Consider the following 18,707-nt stretch of genomic DNA (forward strand, 5'->3'; position numbering starts at 1 on the left):
TTACAAAAACCAAGTGTATTTATTCCACAATTGTCTCCTGTTATATTAAAATAGAGTTAAGGTCTCTGTTTGTATGAAATATGACAAAAGTACTAAAATAACTTAACCTACTACTGTGTCCAGAAGAGGTCTCAGGGTTTTAAGAAGTGTATTTCGTGCTGTCAGAACAGACGGTCACTTCCTGTATTAATGCCTGGGACCTCTCCACCTGCAGGACTCCTGTGCAATTTGTCATTCCTTTAGCCAGAGAGTCCTGCAGGAGAGGAGGAATAAATTGATTTTAAGGGGTCTTCTTAAACCGGAGGGCTCTCCGGCTAAATCGGCTCCGAGCAAGACTTCAAAGTCTTCCAAGGCCCAGGCTTCTGTGTCCAAGCCTGCGGCCTCGGTTCCGACTCCTTCTGAGTCGAGATCGGCTCCGGCTGGAGCCGATCCTGGTACAAACCCGGCACTGATGGCTATTGGTGCCGATACATTGTTTCAGTCACATCGGTGTCGGCTCCGACTGGCTCCGACCACCATGTGGCTCAGGCTTCGTGGCGCCCGACCGGCTCCGACACCGTTACTTTATGTCTGTATCGGCTCCGCCGAGCCAATGCATCGAGACTTTCTGTCGGTGCCGAAAAGTCCTCGGCTCCAACTGCATCTATGGCTTCGTCGGCTCCGATGGTTCCTTCGAGGAAGAGGTCCAGGTCCCCTTCCTTGGAACCGATACTCGGCTCGCCTCACCTCTCCTCTCGAACGGAGCCATCGGAGCCGATCATCTAGGTCATCCAGGCTTTCTGACCATGATTTAGAGAGGGTGGTCAGTAGATTATTGAAATCACAGGCACTGGCCCAAATGCTGCATAGTCCGTCTCAACAGACGACTATTAGTCCACACCCTCTTGAAGTTCCTCCTTCGACTCTACCTCAGAGTTTGGAGCTGGAGTCTTCGGGGATAGTTTCTGCTATGGCTGAGGGGCGGATACCCCCCCCCTTCTGCACCCTCGGCATCTACTCTTATCTCCTCTTCGAGACCTTCCTTAGAGCGATTCGGTGGTCGGGCTTCCCTGGTCTCCTCCGAGGGGGTGAGTGGCATCGGACCCTTGTCCGACCCCACTCTTCCCCTTGGAGCCTCGGCCTTGGTGAGCTCGGCTCCGACATCTGCCTCGGAGCCTTCCCTTTCGGTGGGTTCTGGAGTTCCAGTTTCTTCGGAACGGGTTCTCTCGGACCTCCCTGGGAGGGGGGCCTTCGAGGTGATGAAGAGTGTGCTGGCCACTGGGCTTAGTCAGCAGTCTATTCCTTTAGCTCCTCCCTCTACAGTGCCTGTCGATACCTCTGCCATCTCTCTTGCTCCCGGACCCAGAGATCCTCCGCCTCAGGTTTCCCCACTGGGAATAACCCCCTCTTCCGAGGATTCTCCTGATCACTCAGGAGATCCTCCGCGCAAGAGGATTTGTAAGAGGAAACACCTAGACTCGATTTGTAAGAGGAAACACCTAGACTCCCCTGAGTCTATCACTTCAGATACCGACTTAGATGAGTCGGAGGGATCCCCAAGATCCCCCTCTGAGGATGTCTCCTTTTCAGACATCCTAGAACTCCTAAAACAGAGGGGAAACTGGCCCTCCACAAATCCCTCTGAGGATGAGTCAGTATACCTAGAGGCGTTTGGATCTCGGCCCTCCACCTCCTGGGTGTCTCCGCCTTTCGACCCCCTTATGGAGGTTATTGCTCGAAAGGCTTGGGCTGCTCCTGACTCTGTAGAGCCAGTTCCTAGGAGGCCGTCTAAATTTATTACTGCCCCTTCGGATAAGCAATTCCTTACGAAAGGTGTCCCTGCTGATGCCATGGTGGTGGCGGCTGCCACTAAGAAGGAACTTGCAGATCCTTCCGTACCTGTCCATCCTCCTAATAAGGATTCTAGGACCATGGATAGGTATGGTAAGCGGATGTTCTCTTCAGCGACCTTTGCTATGCGTTCGCTGAACTACTTATGTCACTTCACCAGACTCCAAAGGAACATCCTTAAGGAACTAGGTGAAGTAGTACAGGATACCACAGCTGCAGGGGCTCAAGAAAAAATTGCTTCGCAGCTAGGAATCCTTAATTCTATTGCTAACTCCTCCATGTGACTGATATCATATGCAGCAGATGGAGCGAGTAGAGCTGCAGGTACAGGGGTGGCTCTTAGACGCCAAGCCTGGATGCGGCTCTGTAATTTTGCAGATCCCTTTAAGGCGTCCTTCACAAATTCTCCCTTTGATGGGTCAGCTTTGTTTGGCCCTCAAGTGAAAGATACTTTGACCAGGTGTGAACAGGACGGCAAGACTCTTTCTGCCATAGGGGTCCGTTTTTCCACCCCTTCTAGACCTTACCCTAAAGGGCAGAAGGGTGGAAAGATGTGGTTCCGCAAATCCCAAGGAGTCACGCCGGATACACGTGGTCAGTTTACCCCTAGAGGCAGAGGGGGTAATAATAACAGGCCGCTCTAGAGGCAGAGGGGTCCACAGAACCAGGGAAGCAGAGAGCCTCTCTCTGACAAGCCCTTTCAGCATCCCTGAGATGTTGCCCGACTGTCCATCCTTGGAGGCAGTTGGGGGAAGACTATCGCTGTACCCAGAAGCCTGGCGTTCCCTCACTCAAGACAGATGGGTACAGTCGATCATATCCGAGGGTTACAAAATTCCTTTCGAGGAAAGTCCCTTTTCTCACTCAAATTCCCTTCCAGATGTACCACCCGGTCTAAGGGAAGTTGCAGAGTTAGAAGTATTAAAACTTCTACAAAAAAGAGCCATTCAGCCAGTTACAGCAGACCTTTCAGAGCCCGGAATCTACTCAGGATTCTTTTTGGTCCCCAAAAAGAAGGGAGACTGGAGACCAATATTGGATCTCAGCAGACTCAACAAGTCTGTGAGAAAGACAAGATTTCGAATGGTCACACTTCAGTCAATTCTGCCCTTCCTAGAGAAGGACAACTGGATGTGCTCAATAGATCTTCAGGACGCGTACTATCACATAAAAATTCACAGACTCTCCAGAAGATTTCTCTGCTTTCGGCTGGGGTCCAGTCATTTCCAATTCAGAGCCCTGCCCTTTGGTCTCACTACAGCCCCCAGAGTGTTCACCAAATGTATGGCAGTGGTCACGGCTCACCTGAGACGTCAAGGATTCCAGGTGTTTCCGTATCTCGACGACTGGCTCCTTTCAGCCACCACCAGGCATCAACTTCTTCAAGCCAGGGATTACACAATAAATCTTTGCACTCAATTGGGAATTTCGATCAACTACGAAAAATCCTCCTTATTGCCCTGCCAGTCTATTACTTTCATAGGCAAACTTAGACACTGTTCGGATGTCAGCAACCCTCACAGACCAAAGAATCTTAGATATACAAAGTCACGTGAGGATCATCCTAGCCAGCAAAAAAGTACAAGCCAGAATGGTTCTAAAGGTGTTGGGCCTCATGGCTGCGGCCATTACCCTTCTTCCCTGGCCCGCTTCTACATGCGCCTGCTTCAGTGGATGTTGTTCACTCAGTGGTCTTACCAACAACTTCCAATCGTCACCAAATACTGGTGACACAGATTTGCAGGAATCATCTTTCATGGTGGATTACTTCTCCCCAGATTCACCAAGGCAGACCCTTTGTATCCCGGCCCGGTAGCCACTGTCACTACGGACGCCTCCCTGATCGGGTGGGGGTCATTATCAGGGCAGGATGGTTCATGGGACGTGGCAACCGTTCAATACCACCTGCACATAAATGTCCTAGAGATGAGAGCAGTGCTTTTAACGTTGCAAGCCCTCAACGACTTTCTTCCCTTGGGAACAATTGCAGTTCACACAGACAACATGTCTGTAGTGTGGTATATCAACAAACAGGGCAGAACCAAGTCCTACCCCTTGTGTCGAGAAGCTCTCAGACTTTGGCAATGGGCGATCTCCTCTCATCGGTTTCTGGTAGCAACGCATATCCCTGGGAAAACCAACATTTTAGCGGACAGATTGAGCAGAGCTATTCTCATGCCTCACGAGTGGTCTCTCAAACAATCTATAGTGGAGGAGATTTTTCTAGAATGGGGCCGCCCATGTTGCGATCTTTTTGCTACTCCCCAAAACAGCAAATGCCCAGACTTCTTTTCTCTCTTCCCACTGCCAGGCCATCCCCCCAGAGACGCTCTAACCCAGGATTGGCCCCAGGGACTTCTTTATGCTTTTCCTCCTTTTCCGCTGATTCCACAAGTACTCCAGAAAGCCACCGTTTTGAGAGCCAAAATGATTCTCATTGCTCCCTATTGGCCTCGACAAATTTGGTTCCCGTTCCTCCATCGTCACCTTTTGGTGCAGCCGTGGCATCTGGACCCAGTACCAGACCTTCTGATTCACCAATCGGGTCAACTGCACCGGTCTATCCCTTCTCTCAACCTCACAGCATGGTTGCTCCACTTCCTTCCTTAGCCAGGCTTCCTATGATCTCTAATCCTGTTAGAGACATCATAGTAGCTTCCCTAAAATCCTCTACTAGAAGGATTTATACCAGCAAATGGAAACGTTTTTCTTGTTGGGCAAAAGCTAAAAATATTGATCCCTTTACTGCTCCAGTCCAAGCAGTTCTGGATTTCTTAGCGGAAATCTTTCACGCGGGCTCTTCTTCCACAGTCAAAGTTCAGTTGGCTGCTATCTCGAACTTTCATGTCGGGTTCGCAGATCACAACATTATGTCCCACAGGCTTTGGTAGAGCCTTCTTAAAAGGAATTTTTCTCCTGAAACCTCCAGTCAGGAGTCCTCCTCAATGGGACCTAAATTTAGTGCTGACATCCTTGATTCTTCCTCCCTTCGAGCCAGCTGTTTCATGTTCCCTGAAATTTCTTTCATGGAAAACTCTATTCCTGGTTGCTATTACGTCGGCTAGGAGAGTATCTGAACTTCATGCTCTCTCCGTTCGTCCCCCCTATTTGGTCTTCCACAAAGACAGAGTATCCTTGAGAACTAATCCGTCCTTTTTGCCTAAGGTCGCCTCAAAGAGTAATTTGAATCAGTCTATTGACCTTCCTGTATTTTTCCCAAACTACTCAAACAGATCGGAACAAAAATTACATTATCTTGATGTTCACCGCCAACTCAGATATTATTTGGACAGAACAAAACAATTCAGGAAATCCGATCAGCTCTTTATTTCTTATGCTGATAACAAAAAAGGCCTTCCTGTCTCAAAAGTGACCTTATCTAGATGGCTTTCTTCTGTCATCTCTGAAATCTATCAGCTCAGGGGAAAACAGCTGTGCTCGAAACCAAAAGCGCATTCAACCAGAAGCTTAGCCACTTCCACAGCCTTTCAGGCTAGACTTCCATTAGACACCATTTGTGCAGCAGCCACTTGGGCCACTCCTCATACCTTTGTTTCTCATTACAAATTGGATTTGGCCTCCAGGGACAGAGCCAGTTTTGGCTCTACAGTTCTCAAGAGTCTGTTCCATTGAGCCACCCAGGATAGAGGTGCTAGGGACGCAGTCCCATCAAGCAAGAATGAAGGCGAGATTGACAACTTAACATTGAGAAGTTATGTACCTACCATAACGTTCCATGTTAGTTGTCTTCTCTCGCCTTCTTTCTTGCGACCCTCCCTCCTTCCCCCTGGCCTGGACAGATCTTTTTCTCCCTACATGGAAGAATGCTTCTTAAGACCATACAGTTCTGGTCTTCCTAACCCATCCTTCAGGTTTTTCTCTGCCTTCTTTCTTCCTTTTGGGAAGTTCTTTATGCTAGGTGTTATTGCCTATAGACAACGAACGAGATCTGGGTACTTACCGCCTTGCATCATGGGATATGGGGCTGCCTCGAGCTGGTAAAAGTGACTCTCGAGCTTAGCAAAATGCCGAGTCGGAGCCGAGGATCGGCTCCGAACCCATCAAGCAAGAAAGAAGGCGAGAGAAGACAACTAACATGGAACGTTATGGTAGGTACATAACTTCTCATTTACTTTTAGACTTGGTGTTAACCAAAAATGTGTTTATTTTTGACAATGTTCCATATAAGCAACTAACTGGTGTGGCCATGGGGACCTCAGTGGCAAATACGTTTGCAAATCTAGTTTTATACTACTGGGAGAAGAACTATATATTAAATGATAGTAATGTATTTAACAAACATGTAAAATGTTACACTAGGTTTGTAGACGATTGCTTTTTTATTTGGGAAGGAACAGAAGAAGAATTGCTGCTATATGTATCATATTTAAACAATACTGCTCAATTCTTTAAATTTAAAATGAATTATTCATCACATAGTATGGTATTTCTAGATGTTAAACTATATAGAAAAGACAAGAAGGTGGAAACAATGGTTCACAAGAAGGATGTTCACACCACAAGATATTTGAGAAGAACCAGTATGCATCCACCACATATATTCAGAGGGATAGTCAAATCACAAATGATTAGGGTAAGTAGATTAACAACGGAAAATGAATTATTTACAACTGAAATTACAAGGATGAAGGAAGAGTTTATAAAGAGTGGGTACCCAGAGGTTTTAGTTAATAAAATTAGTGAAGAAGTAACTATGGCAGGACTAATGATTACAAACCTATATTCACTGGCATGCCACCTGAAATGGTATATGAACTAATGACACAAAGGATGGTAAAAGATGATAAAATTAGATACATAACTACATATAATGGATATACATATCAATTTTGTAAAACAATAGAAAAGAACTGGCCAATACTAATGGCTATGCCAGAAATTGAAAAGTTTGTTGGATCAAAGCCTAGTTTTGCATACAGAAATCAACAATCATTAAAAAGCATGTTGTGTTATAAGGACTTCAAGAAACAACAGCAGTTAGTACATAGTAAGACAGGCACTTTTAAATGCCACAATTGTACTTGCTGTAATGATATCTTAGAAGCAGATCAACACTTTAGACACCCTATTACTAATATTAGGTTTGATTTTCATTGTATGGCTACTTGTAATACATCTAGATTGGTATACCTTGCCACCTGCACGCAGTGTCATATGTTTTACATAGGGAAAACGACAAGAAGGCTTAAAGATCGTGTTATAGAACACAAATCAGAGATAAATAGGAAGGTGCAAACAAATGCTTTATATAAGCATATAATGGAAAATGCAACATATAAATTTAAGTTTAGATGTATAGACACAGTTGAGCTAGGGGTAAGAGGTGGTGATATAAATAATCTCTTGGAACTTAAGGAATTGGAATGGATAATTAGATTACAAGCGGATGTTACTCCCGGTCTCAATAGTGCTATTAGTATAAAACCAATATTAGTAAAACGACAGTATGATAATTTATAATATTATAAATAGTTTTATGATATTATATATTTTACTTTTAACAAACTATGAATTTTTATATTATGTATTTTATAAGAAGTTGTTATTAATTAATACTGGATATTGTTAGTATTATTGTTTTATTAGATAGTGATTTTTAGTGGCTGGTTCTGATCATGTGATTTTATTGAAACCTCTATATAAATGAAATTAAAATAAGAATTATGTATGCTGATGAAGGGTTGAGAGCCCGAAAGCTTCATTAAAACTTTGGCGTTCTATGGTGATTACTTTGTGTTTCTTTAGCTCTATTGCATATAGTGTCCCAGGGCTACAGGTTCCACTTTCACACCCTGCCAAAGGCAAAAGGTATGCCAAACCTGCCACATAATCAATGGGCAGAGGCACAAAAACAAGTTTCGTCCCTTATGAACATGAGAGCCATTCAGCAAGTACCACAGCAAGAGCAGGGACAAGGATTTTACTCAAGACTTTTCTTGCTATCCAGAAAGGACAAAGCCTGGAGACCAATACTGGACCTGTCTACTCTAAACACATTTCTGGACGTTCCAAAATTCAAAATGTTAACTCTGCAGCAGCTTCTGCCCATGCTGGCAAGAAGGTTTGGCTTGTAACTTTGGACCTGAGAGAGGCATACCTGCATATCCCAGTCAGACAATCTTGCAGAAGATACCTCAGATTCATAGCCGGCTCAATGCACTAGCAATTCTCTGCACTGCCCTTTGGCTTATCTACTGCGCCCAGGGTCTTCACAAAATGCCTGGCACCAGTAATTGCATTTTGCAGACAAAGAGGAATTCAAATATATCCTTACTTGGACGACTGCCTTGTACAAGCGGAGAACAAGGACACTCTACTAAAGCATCTGGCTTTTGTAAAAAGGTTATTAATTTGCCTAGGGTACACAGTAAACGAAAAGAAATCAAAACTAGTAACCTCTCAAGAGATAATATTCCTGGGTGCAAGCTTAAATACAATTGCCCCAGATGGCTTATCTCACGCCAGACAAACCAAGGCAACTAACTTCTTACTTCAAAATGTTGGCAACAAAGACCCAGTTATCTGCAAGAAAAATTCTGCAGGCTTTGGGCTTCATGGCATCCTGCATTATGCTAATTCCATATGCCAGACTGCATATAAGGAAACTTCAGTGGTACCTAAAAAGTGTCTGGACTCAACATTGTCAAAGCCTGGAAGCATTAAATACCCTCATTCCTTGCCTGCAACAGGAGTTTCGATGGTGGGCACATGCCTGTCACCTCAACAAGGGACAGCCATTCACTCTACCCACAGCCAGGCAGTCAATAACAACAGATGCATCAGATTATGCCTGGGGAGCACACATGGCAGGAAAATGTATTCAGGGCACATGGTCCACAAGCCAAATGCATTTACATATCAATCAAAAAGAGATGCTAGCTGTTCAGAATGCCCTGACAGCTTTCAAGGATCTACTCCATCCAGGACAACTACTGATAAGGACGGACAATACTACAGTCATGTGGTACTTAAACAAGCAGGGAGGCACACATTCCTACCCCCTCTGCAGACAAGCCATGACTTTGTGGGACACAGCATTGACTTATCAAGTACACCTGCAAGCACAATTCCTGCCAGGAAAGAACAATACTCTGGCAGATGAACTAAACAGAAACCTCACAGATCCCCACGAGTGGAAACTGGATCCTCAAATCTTCAGCATGATAACAAAAGAATGGGGATGCCCAGACATAGATCTATTTGCCTCCCCTCACAACCAACTGCCAACTACAGAAATTCTGCACAAGGACTTATCACAAGCAAGCATGGAAAGTGGCTGGAAAAGTCTAACAGTATATGCCTTTCCTCCTCTGCCTCTCCTCCCCAAGGTACTCCTAAAGGTCAGACAAGAGAAGCCAAAAATGATTCTGATTGCCCCAGACTGGCCATGCCAGCAATGGTTCCCAATCCTAAAAAGTTTGTCTCAAGGCCCAGCCTGGACATTGCCTCTAATTCCTCACTTACTGACCCAGCGAAACAATCAGATTCTGCACAGCCAACTCAGGACCCTAAATCTGGCAGCATGGCAGATAATGTAACCATTCACAACACACCTCTCTCTAAAGCTGTGATGGATGTTATTTTGGAGGCCAGGAGGCCCAGTACCAGAAAATCTTATGCAGCAAAATGGAAAAGATTCTGTGCTTGGAACCAGGCACAAGGAATTGACACATCTGTACCAAATATTCCCCAGATTTTACAATACCTTACTGAGATGCTGGACAAAGGCCTATCATTTTCATCAATTAAAATTCATGCCTCTGCCATTTCAGCTCATTACAATACGGAACCTCCTATTTTTTCCCATCCATTGCTAAGGCAGTACCTCAGAGGGGCCAAAAACATAAGACCTCCAAGGAGAGCCCCAATACCTGCATGGGACCTCAATTATGTCTTGGAAAAACTCACACTGCCGCCTTTTGAGCCAGCCAATACAGCTGATATAAAGTTTTTATCTTGGAAAACAGCTCTGCTCCTAGAAATAACCTCTGCAATATGAGTTTCATCGTTACAGGCACTCATGGCTGTGGAACCTTTCATCATTTCCATCCAGGCAGGGTTTCTCTAAGTACGAACCCAACAATTATGCCTAAGGTAGTGTCCAGTGTGGCCCTTAACCAAACCATTCATTTGCCTACCTTTTATCCAAACCCACAGAATAAGGGTGAGAGAGTTCTGCATTCTTTGGACATACACAGACTACTACACTTCTACTTGGACAGAACTAAAGCTTTCAGAAAAACTGAGCAACTTTTAGTGGCATATGCTGCAGGATCTCGAGGAAAGCCTATCTCAAAACAGTCTATTTCAAAATGGATAGGTCACTGCATTCATTTCTGCTACTCACAACATGGCAAATCAGTGCCCAAGGGCATTAGGCCTCATTCTACCAGGGCAGCAGCCACTTCAGCAGCCTTTCTCAGAGGAGTCCCAACCAAAGGCATTTTAGAGGCTGCAACTTGGAGTTCAGTGCACACTTTTACAAAGCACTACCATTTACCTCTCTACTCTAAATCCAGAGCAGGCTTCGCCACTGCAGTTCTGCAGGGCCTTATAGCCTCTCCTAATCCTATTTAGGCCCAGCCACCCAACCTCAGCTTTGGGATTCAACCCAAGAGTAATGACTGCAACAGTGAAACACGATGAACATAGTACAGTTGTGTACCTACCATAAATGTAGATGTTCAAGTGTATTCACTGTTGCAGTCCAGGTTACCCACCCACCATCCCCCTTTTCTCTGCTGGGACTTACCTATACTTCTCTATCTTATACAACCTATGTGGTTTATTTGCTTGTAGATGAAGGAAATGTTTATTTTACTGCATGCATATTTATTGGCATTTTTTTAGCCTACCATTTTGGGGGCACCTGACATCTGGGGCAAGAAAAACTGAAGAAAATGGCGTCGGCTGCATCTTTTATACCCGTGGCGCACTGACGTCAGGGAAAAGGCGACAGCAACCGACGCCGGACCTAGACTTTGGAATTCAGGCCGACTGCGGGTAGCCTGCCAGCAGAATAACCCAAGAGTAATGACTGCAACAGTGATTACACTCGAACATCTACATTTATGGTAGGTACACAACTGTACTTTCCCCATTCAGGTATTATAAGTAAACTCACAAAACTGGGCATAAATCTCTGTCACCAGATGGATAGCCAATTGGTTCACATGCAGGGCACATGTTTTTAAAGTGGGTGAATCCAGATACAGCAAGAGGCCAGTTACTAGTGGTACGCCACAGGGCTCAGTGCTGGGACCACTCCTGTTCTGAATGTACTTGTGTGAAGTCAAGGCTAATGTGGATGGCCTCTGGATGACCAAGTTTGCCGACAGCTGCAAGCTAGGGCCAATTGTTGAATCCCCCAACAATGTAGATATCTCTCATGCTGTTCTAAATCAGACAAATGATTGGTGCCAGAACCATGGCAAAAAACTAAATGCAAAAAAAAATGCATTATCATACCCTTTGGGAAGTCAAATACCCCTACAAATTACATCATCAATAGCACTCCCCTAAGAGTAGACTCAGTAGTGAGAGATCTGCATACACAGATAGTGGCCTTAACTTTGACAGCCATGTTTCCACAGTGGTGAAGAAGTCCTTCAGTGTGGCACAACTTGTAAGCTAAGGTATAGCATCCAGATCCAAGGAGATTATAGTCCCTCTGCACTCATCCTTCATTTGACCAATAATTAAGTACAGTGTGCCATTTGGCATGTACTTACCTAGGCACTTAAAGAAGCTGGAGTGACCTCATAGATTCCTCACAAAGAAAATACAGGATGTAGACTAAAAGCCCTATCCTTTTACTCTGTCTCTTGCCAACTATTAAGTGGTGACCTATGCTTGACCTACAAGGCACTCACAAATTCAACCCTGATGGAGTTATTATACGTCTGCAAGTCAAACAGCATGACAGTCACTCGATCTAGGGATCTAAATTTAGTCAACGACTCCAACAAAAGATGTGAGAGAGGCAGGTATGTGTCTTGGAGTTTGCCTTTTCTTTGGAACAAGCTTCCTATTCACACTAAGCAGAGCCCTTCCCTGACCCTTCTCATATGCATTTTGGATCAATGGATGGGGAATCTCAAATTCACACTTGGGGTAGCACCTGTGTCCCTTTTGGACAGAGGCAGTCTGTAAGATACTCAAGGTATAGGCACAAATCTATGCCTTCCTCTTGCCCTTAAGGGCCATATATTGGATAAAATACTGGCTAGGCTTGTAAGAGCTCTTAAGCCATTAGCCTAGTAATCTCCTATGAACCTGTGTGTAATTTATGTGGACATATACTGGGTAAAATACTGGCTAGGCTTGTAAGAGCTCTTAAGCCGTTAGCCTAGTAATCTCCTATGAACCTATATGTAATTTATGTGGACATATCTTCGGCCTTTGAAAGAGTCATACACAAAACACTGATCAGTACATTTGAACAACCAGGTATTAATGCAATGTTAATAAGATGGATAGCTGCATGGTGTACAGGTAGGGCATGGTAAGTATCATGGACAGTTAGAGATGTTCTTCGTATTTCACTGTTGCAATCATCACACTTGGTCATTACACTTGGGTTATCTGCCTGCAGGTAGCCCTAATTTGGCCCGAATACCAGAGTCTTGGGATTTCTGCATCGGATTCTGTCACTTCTTCCATGATGTCAGGTCTTCTGGGGTATAAAACATGCAGCCGATGCCATTACATCAGCTTTTCTTGCTGCTCGGGAGCCCGAAGCAGTTCGCAAGTGCCATTCGGCCACTTCCTGAAATTTTCGTTGTTCGAGTTTCAAACCTGAAGTCTTCAAAAGCTAAGTAACCAGTTGGGGATCCCTTTTTTTTTGCTCTAACCAATGTCAGAAAAAGTTAACAATTGTCTTGCCTGTGGAAAGCAAATACCTCAGAGATTTTCATTCTTACTGCGTCAACTGTTTAGGCCCAGCGCACGACGTTCCTCGCTGTTGGTTTTGTGCCTTGTTTAATGCCTGAACTCTTCGTCAGAATATTTTTGTCGCTAATTTCTTTCTGTCGTTCTCCATATTCCGAAATGGCTTCGAAAGGCGATCTGACTTCAGATCTTCCGAAAAAACATAAGGATAAAGACAGAGACAGACCGCGTAGATCCAAAACTGCCGACGCTTCCGTTAAGCTAGTTGCCAGTCTGCCAGTTCTCAGTGAGGTGCTTTCGCAGCTCATAGTGTGGGAAGCAATAGTGTGGGAAGAAATAGCCAGGGAATTGTTATGGCTAGGCTTGTATAGGCCCTAGGGATGATAGCCTAATACCAACCTATGAACCCTGATACCCGCTTCTACAGATTCGCAGGCCTCTGCTGAGACCCATTTGGAGTCCGGTATGCCGCAAGATGCTTCATCTATGGAACCTGCAGATGTCTCTACTTTGGATGGGTCCAGAGCCGCTGTGCAGGCACCGGCTTCTGAGGGTGTATTCCGACCTTCCGATGTTGGTCTTAAACCATCTACTTCGTTTCTGACTAAAACTGCCAAGTTTCTCAGGCCCAGAGTTCACACTACGCCTAGAAAACTGACAACCAAAATGCGTGCTCAAGCTCCCATGCCACAGAAACAAATGCTTAGAATGGCTGAAGACCTTATAACTTTAATTAGGGGAAGCCAGCCTTCCCCCTCTAAAAGACAAAGGATTGAGTTCCCTTCTGATTCTACAGACCATGAGTCCGATGACTCTGATTCCTCTGATTACCAGGACATTCCCTTATCTACTTATGAGGATTCAGATGCAGAGGATTCCATTCCCTCTGCCTCCCCTCCAGAGGACTTTTCTTTTGGTGAAACTTTGCATATCTTAAGAGAGCATTTCCGCTGGGAATGCCAGGACTGCCCACAATCCAAAAAGAGACTTTGAGAATATTTAGACTTGCCTCAGTACAGGCCTCTAGCTATACCCCCTGTCCTGGATATTGTAGATGTCTTCATGGAATCCAGTCTTACTCCTGATACTTTACCACCAGCTCCTAGAAAGCCTGACAGGTACTACAGAGTACCTGACTCACACAAATTTCTCTTTAAGAATCCCACTGCCGATCCAGAGACCATTTCATAGGGACCTAAGTGTATTAAGGCTACTACAGCCAAAAGCCCTACCCCTTCAAACAGGGATTCTAGAGCTTTAGACAAATGGGGTAAGAAGGTATATACCTCTGCAACTCTTGCCATAAGGGCTTTAAATTGCCAGTTTCACCTGTTGAAGTACCAGCAGCATGTTATTGGACTAATTGAACAGAAAATGTTGCTTCCAGATTGTGCAGAAAATAAATATTTACAAGAGTTAATGCATTCTGCAAACCAAGTTGGTAAACATGCTTTGCAGTGTGGTTTTGATGTCTTAGAAGCATCTTGCAGGGCTGCTGTCACTGGGTCTGTTCTGAGAAGGCATGCTTGGCTGAAGGAACAAATCTTGCCAGATCATGTCAAAGCAAAATTACTAGATGCTCCATTACACCAGAAACATTTGTTTGGCACAAAAGCAGTTCTTAAAAAGATGGAGGAAAAAGCTAAATCTATGCAAACTGTTAAAGATTTCTTACAGGTACAGCCTCCTAGATTCAGTAGGCATCAGTCTTCTAAAAACTGGTCCTTTCCAGTCCCTCCAAGGCCTTCTCAATCCAAACCCAGGGGCAACAGACCACCAAGACTACAGTCTCAGGGTATGCAGAGATCTAAGCAATGGAGTGCTCCCACCTCAAAAACAGGGAGTGGTAAGCCATCCCCTTATGGAAAAAGTTCACAGTGACTTGCCTATCATCCTTCCCAGCCGTGCCCAAGTACTTGCACCTCTAGGAGGAAAACTCACCCTGCATGCAAAAAACTGGATGTCCATTACCCAGGATCGATGGGTCCTAAACATTGTATCCCAGGGATACAGATTCTACTTCCACTCACTGCCAACCCTAAGTGGGTTGCCAGACCTTCCTCCAAGCCAGTGGGCAGAGGCTCAAAAGCAAGTACTTTCTCTTCTCAGTATCAGGGCTATTCAACCTGTTCCAATAGAGCAAAGGGGACAGGGTTTCTACTCCAGACTGTTCCTGGTGCCCAGAAAAGAGAGCTCATGGCGCCCTATCCTCGATCTGTCCATTCTTGACAGCTTTCTGGTGGTCCCAAAATTCAAAATGCTTACACTAAAACAGCTGCTTCCTATGCCAAGGACTCCTGGCTAGTCACCCTAGACTTAAAAGAAGCTTATCTACACATCCCCATAAGGGAATCTTGCAGGAAATATCTACGTTTCAGGGCAGACTCTATGCACTATCTGATGTTCTTCGTGTTTCACTATTGCAGTCATTACATTTGGGTTATCTGCTTGCAGTAGCTCTCAGTCAGCCTGATTAACAAAGTCTCGAGTCCTGCATCGGTTGCTGTCCCATCTTCCATGACGTCAGGTAGTCAGGGGTATAAAGCATGCAGCTGACGCTATTACATCAGTCTTTCTTGCTGTGCAGTGCCAGAAGCAGAAACATTTCGCAAGTGTCAGTCGTCCGACTCCTGAAATTTTCGTTTTCGAGTTTCAGAAACAAAGTCTTCAACTAAGTTAAGTACCCCGTTGGTGAAACTTTTTCTTGCTCTAAACCGATATCAGTAAAAGTCAATAATTGTATTTCTTGTGGAAAGCAAATACCTCATAAAGATTTTCATTCGTACTGCATTCCTTGCCTAGGCCCTGACCACGACATACTCACTGTCGGTTTTGTGCCTTATTTAAACAATGAACTATTAGTTGTCGGTATATTTACACTTCTAAATTTTTTGGTACTCTGTTCAATTATCCAGATATGGCTTTGGTAAGCCCACCCGACTACCGACATTCCAAAAAATCCGCAAAGATAAAGACAGAGACAGACTGCATAGGTCCAAAGCTGCCGACAACGCTTCTCCTAAGCTAGTCGCCAGTTCGCCGATACTCAGTGAGGCGCTTTCGCAGCCCCTGATAACCCGCTACTTCTGATTCGCAAGCCTCTACTGAAACCCATTCGGAGTCCGGTATGCTGCGAGATGCTTCAACTGTGGAACCTGCGGATGTCTCTAACTTGGATTGGTCTGGAGCCGCTGTGCAGGCACCGGCTTCTGAGGGTGTATTCAGGCCTACTGGACTTGCATATTAAACCGACACCATCTTCTTCAAGGCCTAAAGCTCGTTCCATGCCTAGAAAACCGATGCCCAGACCGCATGGTCAGGCCTCTATGCCTAAAAAACAAATGATAAGAATGGCTGAAGATCTTGTTACTTTAATCAGGGGTAGCCAACCTTCTCCCTCTGAGACCTAGGACTGAGTTTGCTTATGATTCTTCTGATCAGGATTCTGAAATTTCTGTTTCCTCTGAAGACCAGGATTTACCCTTATCTACCTATGAGGATTCTGATGCAGAGGACTCTATTCCCTCTGCTTCCCATCCAGAGGATTTCTCTTTTGGTGAAACCTTGCATACTCTTAGGGAGAATTTTCGCTGGGAAAGCCAGGATTACTCTGGCTCTAAAGAGAGGCTTAGGGATTTCTTACTCCTTCCCCAACACAGGCCTTTAGCTATTCCCCTGTACTGGACATTGTTAATGATACCTTTTCGGAATCTAGCTTGGCCCATGATTCTTTACTTCCTGCTCCCAGAAAACCTGACCGATATTACAGGGTTTCTGACTCTCACAAGTTCCTTTTTAAAAATCATATTGCAGATCCTGAGACCATTTCACAGGGACCCAAGGGCATTAGGGCTACTACTGCCAAAAATGCTACCCCCTCTGATGGAGATTCCTGGGCGCTGGATAGATGGGGTAAGAAGGTCTACACTTCTGCAGACTTGGCCATTAGGTCATTAAACTGCCAGTTTCATATGTTAAAGTAACAGCAGCATATTTTTGGATTGCTTAAACAGAAATTGATGTTGATTCCTGACTGTGCTAAAAATAAAGATTTACAGGATGTAATGCATTCTGCTGAATAAGTTGGAAAACATACTTTGCAATGTGGTTTTGATTCACTAGAGGCATCTTGCAGGGCTGCTGTCACTGGGTCTGTACTTAGAAGGCATGCTTGGCTTAAGGAGCAATCTTTGCCAAATCATGTTAAAGCTAAATTGCTAGATGCTCCCTTAAACCAAGACCACCTGTTTGGCACCAAAGCAGAAGAAGTACTTCAAAAGATGGAGGAAAAAGCTAAATCTATGCAAACTGTTAGATTTCCTGCAAGTAAAACCTCCCAGATTTAGTAGGCATTGGCCCTCTAAAAATTGGTCCTTTCCTGCCTCTTCCAGGCCTTCTCAGTCCAAACCCAGAACCAGCAGAACACCCAGGCTTCAGTCCCAAGGTACTCGCAGGGCTAATAAGTGGGGTGCTCCCACTTCCAAAGCAGGGAGTGGTAAGATACCCCCCTATGGTAAACTGTCTCAATGACTTAACTTTAAATCTTCCAAGCCCTGCACAACTGACTGATGCTGTGTAGTCCAATCTCACCTTCGTTTTTACATATGGGTTCAGAGCCGATCCTCGGCTCCGACTTTGCCGATTTACAAGCTCGAAGACTTCTGGTTGGCTCGTGGCTAAGCAGGTATCCCATAGTGCACCAGTACAAACCCCAGATCTCGTTTGCCACACTGACGAGTTCGGTTGTGCTTCTCTTGGCTCTGGCTAAGTGTTAAAATTCTTCTATTTAAATTTTGTATTACAGTTATTACGGTGTTGTAAGGTGATATTAGGCAGTAGTGTTTGCCCTTTTCGGTGCATTCTTAGCTGAAACTTGTTGTTAGTTTGGTATCCTGTGTGCCAGTTTAGAGTTTTTGTAGGCGCCATTGTGCTTTTTTCCTTATCAGGTAGTTTGTGGCGGTTTTCCGCTGATAGTTAACAGTGGCTCCTGTTATTCTGTTGTCTTTCTAGACTGTTATTAGCAGTTTAGTTTCCTTAATCTGAGATTGTATTTTTGGCTGGGATCCGCTGGTTATTTGCTAAGGGTTGGAGTTCCTCCCTTAGTACGTTAGTTATATACAGTTTTCTGTGTGTTTTCTGGTCTGTTTAAATTAGAAGACCCAATTCTGTCCCACCGGGCTAGGCCCATTTAAGTTAGAGGACCTAGTCCTCATGGTACTTTATGGCTAGGCCCGTTTTAGTTACAGGACCTAAAAAATTGGCACCACATAGAGTTATTTACAGTCTCTGTGTGTGTGCGTTTTCTGGTCTGTTTAAATTAGAAGACCTAGTTTCTGTTCCACCGGGCTAGGCCCGTTTAAGTTAGAGGACCCTAGTCCTCATGTTACTTTCTTCTGTAGGGCTAGGCCCGTTTTAGTTAGAGGACCTAGTCCCCTTCCATCATCATTCTTCTTTCCTGTGTGTGTGTGTGTGTGTGTGTGTGTGTGTGTGTGTGTGTGTGTGTGTGTGTGTGTGTGTGTGAAATGTCTAAAGAAAGTAAGGAGCACAAACCTTCGGGTTTTAAGAAGTGCATGAAATGCTTCCAAAAGATGTCTTTAATGGATGGCCACAGTAGCTGTGTCTACTGTTTAGGGGCCATCGACCTGCAGGAATCATGCTTGTTCTGCCATACTTTCTCTCTTAGGGTGTTACAGGAGAGAAAGAACAAGTTTATACTCAAGGGTCTATTAAAACCATCTTTTGAGGAAGTTATATCCAGATTGTTGCAGTCATTACAATTGGGTTATCGTGCTGGCAAGCTACCCACAGTCGGCCTGAATTCCAAAGTGTAGGTCCGGCGTCGGTTGCTGTCACCTCCTCCCTGGCGTCAGTGCGCCAGGGGTATAAAAGATGCAGCCGACGCCATTTTCTTCGGTCTTTTTTGCCGCGCGGTGCCCGAAGCAAAAGCAGTTCGCAAGTGCCCGTCG

At 44.8% G+C, this 18,707-nt stretch overlaps 1 protein-coding gene across 1 annotated transcript in view; it reads left to right on the forward strand.

Moving 5' to 3' along the window:
* The window catches only part of APBB1 (amyloid beta precursor protein binding family B member 1), a gene marked incomplete in the record, with an annotated part of 1,507,904 nt that overhangs the window by 888,092 nt on the left and 601,105 nt on the right, over positions 1 to 18,707 (forward strand).

Source organism: Protopterus annectens, chromosome 5.part1, assembly GCF_019279795.1.
Source record: "Protopterus annectens isolate FY-2018-M chromosome 5.part1, PAN1.0, whole genome shotgun sequence".
In the NCBI taxonomy this organism is placed as follows: Eukaryota; Metazoa; Chordata; order Ceratodontiformes; family Protopteridae; genus Protopterus; species Protopterus annectens.